This window comes from Stomoxys calcitrans, chromosome 2 (assembly GCF_963082655.1).
Source record: "Stomoxys calcitrans chromosome 2, idStoCalc2.1, whole genome shotgun sequence".
In the NCBI taxonomy this organism is placed as follows: domain Eukaryota; kingdom Metazoa; phylum Arthropoda; class Insecta; order Diptera; family Muscidae; genus Stomoxys; species Stomoxys calcitrans.
Window position 1 is genome coordinate 100609394 of NC_081553.1, and position 7542 is coordinate 100616935.

Sequence of the window (7542 nt, forward strand, 5' to 3'; positions counted from 1 at the left end):
ATAGCCCATTAAAATTTCGAAAAAATATTAAACAAAAATTTTACTCCGAAAATGCAGTATCTCCTTCAATTATTCGAATTTCGGAGCACACTATGCAGCCATCGATTTGTGCCGCTGCCTAGAATCGCTTTAGATACTCAGTTTCTTAGAAATTTCATTTTCGATTTTTTGTGCATTTTCGACCGTGGACTATAGCCCATCAAAATTGCGAAAAAATATTAAAAAAAAATTTTACTCCGAAAATGCAGTATCTCCTTCAATTATTCGAATTTCGGAGCACACTATGCAGCCATCGATTTGTGCCGCTGCCTAGAATCGCTTTGAATACTCAGTTTCTTAGAAATTTCATTTTCGATTTTTTGTGCATTTTCGGCCATGACTAAAGCCCATTGAAATTTTAAAAAAATATTAAACAAAAATTTTTGCACCAAAAATGCAGTATCTCCCTCATTTATTCGAATTTCGGAGCATACTATACAGCTATCAATTCGTGACGCTGCCTAGAATCGCTTTGAATACTCAGTTTCTTAGAAATTTCATTTTCGATTTTTTGTGCATTTTCGACCATGGGCTATAGCCTATCAAAATTTCGAAAAAATATTAAAAAAAAATTTTACTCCGAAAATGCAGTATCTCCTTCAGTTATACGAATTTCGGAGCATACTTTACAGCTATCAATTCGTACCGCTGCCTAAAATCGCTTGGAATACTCAGTTTCTTAGAAATTTAATTTTCGATTTTTTGTGCATTTTCGACCATGGGCTAAAGCCCATTAAAATTTTGAAAAAATATTAAACAAAAATTTTACCCCGAAAATGCAGTATCTCCTTCAGTTATACGAATTTCGGAGCATACTATACAGCTATCAATTCGTGACGCTGCCTAGAATCGCTTTGAATACTCAGTTTCTTAGAAATTTCATTTTCGATTTTTTGTGCATTTTCGACCATGGACTATAGCCCATTAAAATTTCGAAAAAATATTAAAACAAATTTTACTCCGAAAATGCAGTATCTCCTTCAGTTATACGAATTTCGGAGCACACTATACAGCTATCAATTCGTGACGCTGCCTAGAATCGCTTTGAATACTCAGTTTCTTAGAAATTTCATTTTCGACTTTTGTGCATTTTCGACCATGGGCTATAGCCGTTCAAAATTTCGAAAAAATATTAAACAAAAATTTTACTCCGAAAATGCAGTATCTCCTTCAGTTATACGAATTTCGGAGCACACTATACAGCCATCGATTTGTGACGCTGCCTAGAATCGCTTTGAATACTCAGTTTCTTAGAAATTTCATTTTCGATTTTTTGTGCATTTTCGACCATGGGCTATAGCCCATCAAAATTTCGAAAAAATATTAAACAAAAATTTTACTCCGAAAATGCAGTATCTCCTTCAGTTATACGAATTTCGGAGCACACTATACAGCCATCGATTTGTGACGCTGCCTAGAATCGCTTTGAATACTCAGTTTCTTAGAAATTTCATTTTCGATTTTTTGAGCATTTTCGACCATGGGCTATAGCCCATCAAAATTTCGAAAAAATATTAAACAAAAATTTTACTCCTAAAATGCAGTATCTCCTTCAATTATTCGAATTTCGGAGCACACTACACAGCCATCGATTTGTGACGCTGCCTAGAATCGCTTTGAATACTCAGTTTCTTAGAAATTTCATTTTCGATTTTTTGTGCATTTTCGACCATGGACTATAGCCCATTAAAATTTCGAAAAAATATTAAAACAAATTTTACTCCGAAAATGCAGTATCTCCTTCAGTTATACGAATTTCGGAGCATACTATACAGCTATCAATTCGTGACGCTGCCTAGAATCGCTTTGAATACTCAGTTTCTTAGAAATTTCATTTTCGATTTTTTGAGCATTTTCGACCTTGGGCTATAGCCCATTAATATTTGGAAAAAATGTTAAACAAAAAATTTTGCTGTATCTCCTTCATTTATACGAATTTCGGAGCATACTATACAGCTATCAATTCGTGACGATGCCTAGAATCGCTTTGAATACTCAGTTTCTTAGAAATTTCATTTTCGATTTTTTGTGCATTTTCGACCATGGGCTAAAGCCCATTAAAATTTTGAAAAAATATTAAACAAAAATTTTACTCCGAAAATGCAGTATCTCCTTCAGTTATAGGAATTTCGGAGCATACTATACAGCTATCAATTCGTGACGCTGCCTAGAATCGCTTTGAATACTCAGATTCTTAGAAATTTCATTTTCGATTTTTTGTGCATTTTCGACCATGGGCTATAGCCCATCAAAATTTCGAAAAAATGTTAAACAAAAATTTTACTCCGAAAATGCAGTATCTCCCTCAATTATTCGAATTTCGGAGCATACTATACAGCTATCAATTCGTGACGTTGCCTAGAATCGCTTTGAATACTCAGTTTCTTAGAAATTTCATTTTCGATTTTTTGTGCATTTTCGACCATGGGCTAAAGCCCATTAAAATTTTGAAAAAATATTAAACAAAAATTTTACTCCGAAAATGCAGTATCTCCTTCAGTTATAGGAATTTCGGAGCATACTATACAGCTATCAATTCGTGACGCTGCCTAGAATCGCTTTGAATACTCAGATTCTTAGAAATTTCATTTTCGATTATTGGTGCATTTTCGACCATGGGCTATAGCCCATCAAAATTTCGAAAAAATGTTAAACAAAAATTTTACTCCGAAAATGCAGTATCTCCTTCAATTATTCGAATTTCGGAGCATACTATACAGCTATCAATTCGTGACGCTGCCTAGAATCGCTTTGAATACTCAGTTTCTTAGAAATTTCATTTTCGATTTTTTGTACATTTTCGACCATGGGCAATAGCCCATTAAAATTTTGAAAAAATATTAAACAAAAATTTTACTCCGAAAATGCAGTATCTCCCTCAATTATTCGAATTTCGGAGCATACTATACAGCTATCAATTCGTGACGTTGCCTAGAATCGCTTTGAATACTCAGTTTCTTAGAAATTTCATTTTCGATTTTTTGTGCATTTTCGACCATGGGCTAAAGCCCATTAAAATTTTGAAAAAATATTAAACAAAAATTTTACTCCGAAAATGCAGTATCTCCTTCAGTTATAGGAATTTCGGAGCATACTATACAGCTATCAATTCGTGACGCTGCCTAGAATCGCTTTGAATACTCAGATTCTTAGAAATTTTATTTTCGATTTTTTGTGCATTTTCGACCATGGGCTATAGCCCATCAAAATTTCGAAAAAATGTTAAACAAAAATTTTACTCCGAAAATGCAGTATCTCCTTCAATTATTCGAATTTCGGAGCATACTATACAGCTATCAATTCGTGACGCTGCCTAGAATCGCTTTGAATACTCAGTTTCTTAGAAATTTCATTTTCGATTTTTTGTACATTTTCGACCATGGGCAATAGCCCATTAAAATTTTGAAAAAATATTAAACAAAAATTTTACTCCGAAAATGCAGTATCTCCTTCAATTATTCGAATTTCGGAGCATACTATACAGCCATCGATTTGTGACGCTGCCTAGAATCGCTTTGAATACTCAGATTCTTAGAAATTTCATTTTCGATTATTGGTGCATTTTCGACCATGGGCTATAGCCCATCAAAATTTCGAAAAAATGTTAAACAAAAATTTTACTCCGAAAATGCAGTATCTCCCTCAATTATTCGAATTTCGGAGCATACTATACAGCTATCAATTCGTGACGTTGCCTAGAATCGCTTTGAATACTCAGTTTCTTAGAAATTTCATTTTCGATTTTTTGTGCATTTTCGACCATGGGCTAAAGCCCATTAAAATTTTGAAAAAATATTAAACAAAAATTTTACTCCGAAAATGCAGTATCTCCTTCAGTTATAGGAATTTCGGAGCATACTATACAGCTATCAATTCGTGACGCTGCCTAGAATCGCTTTGAATACTCAGTTTCTTAGAAATTTCATTTTCGATTTTTTGTACATTTTCGACCATGGGCAATAGCCCATTAAAATTTTGAAAAAATATTAAACAAAAATTTTACTCCGAAAATGCAGTATCTCCCTCAATTATTCGAATTTCGGAGCATACTATACAGCTATCAATTCGTGACGTTGCCTAGAATCGCTTTGAATACTCAGTTTCTTAGAAATTTCATTTTCGATTTTTTGTGCATTTTCGACCATGGGCTAAAGCCCATTAAAATTTTGAAAAAATATTAAACAAAAATTTTACTCCGAAAATGCAGTATCTCCTTCAGTTATAGGAATTTCGGAGCATACTATACAGCTATCAATTCGTGACGCTGCCTAGAATCGCTTTGAATACTCAGATTCTTAGAAATTTTATTTTCGATTTTTTGTGCATTTTCGACCATGGGCTATAGCCCATCAAAATTTCGAAAAAATGTTAAACAAAAATTTTACTCCGAAAATGCAGTATCTCCTTCAATTATTCGAATTTCGGAGCATACTATACAGCTATCAATTCGTGACGCTGCCTAGAATCGCTTTGAATACTCAGTTTCTTAGAAATTTCATTTTCGATTTTTTGTACATTTTCGACCATGGGCAATAGCCCATTAAAATTTTGAAAAAATATTAAACAAAAATTTTACTCCGAAAATGCAGTATCTCCTTCAATTATTCGAATTTCGGAGCATACTATACAGCCATCGATTTGTGACGCTGCCTAGAATCGCTTTGAATACTCAGTTTCTTAGAAATTTCATTTTCGATTTTTTTCGCATTTTCGACCATGGGCTTTAGCACATTAAAATTTTGAAAAAATATTAAACAAAAATTTTACTCCTAAAATGCAGTATCTCCTTCAATTATTCGAATTTCGGAGCACACTATACACCCATCGATTTGTGACGCTGCCTAGAATGGCTTTGAATACTCAGTTTCTTAGAAATATCATTTTCGATTTTTTGTGCATCTTCGACCATGGGCTAAAGCCCATTAAAATTTTGAAAAAATATTAAACAAAAATTTTACCCCGAAAACGCAGTATCTCCTTCAGTTATACGAATTTCGGAGCATACTATACAGCTATCAATTCGTGACGCTGCCTAGAATCGCTTTGAATACGCAGTTTCTTAGAAATTTCATTTTCGATTTTTTGTGCATTTTCGACCATGGACTATAGCCCATTAAAATTTCGAAAAAATATCAAAACAAATTTTACTCCGAAAATGCAGTATCTCCTTCAGTTATACAAATTTCGGAGCATACTATACAGCTATCAATTCGTGACGCTGCCTAGAATCGCTTTGAATACTCAGTTTCTTAGAAATTTCATTTTCGATTTTTTGTGCATTTTCGACCATGGGCTATAGCCCATCAAAATTTCGAAAAAATATTAAAAAAAAATTTTACTCCGAAAATGCAGTATCTCCTTCAGTTATACGAATTTCGGAGCACACTATACAGCCATCGATTTGTGACGCTGCCTAGAATCGCTTTGAATACTCAGTTTCTTAGAAATTTCATTTTCGATTTTTTGTGCATTTTCGACCATGGGCTATAGCCCATCAAAATTTCGAAAAAATATTAAACAAAAATTTTACTCCGAAAATGCAGTATCTCTTTCAGTTATACGAATTTCGGAGCATACTATACAGCTATCAATTCGTGACGCTGCCTAGAATCGCTTTAGATACTCAGTTTCTTAGAAATTTCATTTTCGATTTTTTGTGCATTTTCGACCGTGGACTATAGCCCATTAAAATTTTGAAAAAATATTAAACAAAAATTTTACTCCGAAAATGCAGTATCTCCTTCAATTATTCGAATTTCGGAGCACACTATACACCCATCGATTTGTGACGCTGCCTAGAATCGCTTTGAATACTCAGTTTCTTAGAAATTTCATTTTCGATTTTTTTGTGCATTTTCCACCATGGGCTATTGCCCATTAAAATTTCGAAAAAAATATTAAACAAAAATTTTACTCCGAAAATGCAGTATCTCCTTCAATTATTCGAATTTCGGAGCACACTATACAGCCATCGATTTGTGACGCTGCCTAGAATCGCTTTGAATACTCAGTTTCTTAGAAATTTAATTTTTGATTTTTTGTACATTTTCGACCATGGACTATAGCCCATTAAAATTTTGAAAAAATATTAAACAAAAATTTTACTCCGAAAATGCAGTATCTCCCTCAATTATTCGAATTTCGGAGTATACTATACAGCTATCAATTCGTGACGCTGCCTAGAATCGCTTCGAATACTCAGTTTCTTAGAAATTTCATTTTCGATTTTTTGTGCATTTTCGACCATGGGCTATAGCCCATCAAAATTTCGAAAAAATATTAAACAAAAATTTTACTCCGAAAATGCAGTATCTCCTTCAATTATTCGAATTTCGGAGCATACTATACAGCCATCGATTTGTGACGCTGCCTAGAATCGCTTTGAATACTCAGTTTCTTAGAAATTTAATTTTCGATTTTTTGTGCATTTTCGACCATGGGCTATAGCCTATCAAAATTTCGAAAAAATATTAAACAAAAATTTTGCCCCGAAAATGCAGTATCTCTTTCAGTTATACGAATTTCGGAGCATACTATACAGCTATCAATTCGTGACGCTGCCTAGAATCGCTTTAGATACTCAGTTTCTTAGAAATTTCATTTTCGATTTTTTGTGCATTTTCGACCGTGGACTATAGCCCATTAAAATTTTGAAAAAATATTAAACAAAAATTTTACTCCGAAAATGCAGTATCTCCTTCAATTATTCGAATTTCGGAGCACACTATGCAGCCATCGATTTGTGACGCTGCCTAGAATCGCTTTGAATACTCAGTTTCTTAGAAATTTAATTTTTGATTTTTTGTACATTTTCGACCATGGACTATAGCCCATTAACATTTTGAAAAAATATTAAACAAAAATTTTACTCCGAAAATGCAGTATCTCCCTCAATTATTCGAATTTCGGAGCATACTATACAGCTATCAATTCGTGACGCTGCCTAGAATCGCTTCGAATACTCAGTTTCTTAGAAATTTCATTTTCGATTTTTTGTGCATTTTCGACCATGGGCTATAGCCCATCAAAATTTCGAAAAAATATTAAACAAAAATTTTACTCCGAAAATGCAGTATCTCCTTCAATTATTCGAATTTCGGAGCATACTATACAGCCATCGATTTGTGACGCTGCCTAGAATCGCTTTGAATACTCAGTTTCTTAGAAATTTCATTTTCGATTATTGGTGCATTTTCGACCATGGGCTATAGCCCATCAAAATTTCGAAAAAATATTAAACAAAAATTTTACTCCGAAAATGCAGTATCTCCTTCAGTTATACGAATTTCGGAGCACACTATACAGCCATCGATTTGTGACGCTGCCTAGAATCGCTTTGAATACTCAGTTTCTTAGAAATTTCATTTTCGATTTTTTGTGCATTTTCGACCATGGGCTATAGCCCATCAAAATTTCGAAAAAATATTAAACAAAAATTTTACTCCGAAAATGCAGTATCTCTTTCAGTTATACGAATTTCGGAGCATACTATACAGCTATCAA